The following is a 492-nucleotide window of genomic DNA, read 5'->3' as shown; positions in this document are numbered from 1 at the left end:
AAATCGTCTAGGACCGATAGGGAAAAAGTTTCCTCTTGGCGGTGGGACTTAGAAAAATTTTCGTCGAACGTCCGACGGAGTAGCACATCCGTCCATTATTTGCTAATAACTCGATAAATAATAATTGTAGCGAGTTTGGTGTTATGATATATATTGTTAGAAACCGTCTATATTACAGTGATATCACGTCGAAAATCGTCTAGGACCGATACGGAAAAAGTTTCCTCTTGGCGGTGGGACTTAGAAAAATTTTCGTCGAACGTCCGACGGAGTAGCACATCCGTCCATTATTTGCTAATAACTCGATAAATAATAATTGTAGCGAGTTTGGTGTTATGATATATATTGTTAGAAACCGTCTATATTACAGTGATATCACGTCGAAAATCGTCTAGGACCGATAGGGAAAAAGTTTCCTCTTGGCGGTGGGACTTAGAAAAATTTCCAGAGTTTTGTCGACGGAGTAGCACATCCGTCCATTATTTGCTAATA

The sequence above is a fragment of the Halictus rubicundus genome, unplaced genomic scaffold (assembly GCF_050948215.1).
Source record: "Halictus rubicundus isolate RS-2024b unplaced genomic scaffold, iyHalRubi1_principal scaffold1202, whole genome shotgun sequence".
Taxonomy (NCBI): Eukaryota; Metazoa; Arthropoda; class Insecta; order Hymenoptera; family Halictidae; genus Halictus; species Halictus rubicundus.
This window is presented reverse-complemented; position numbering follows the sequence as displayed.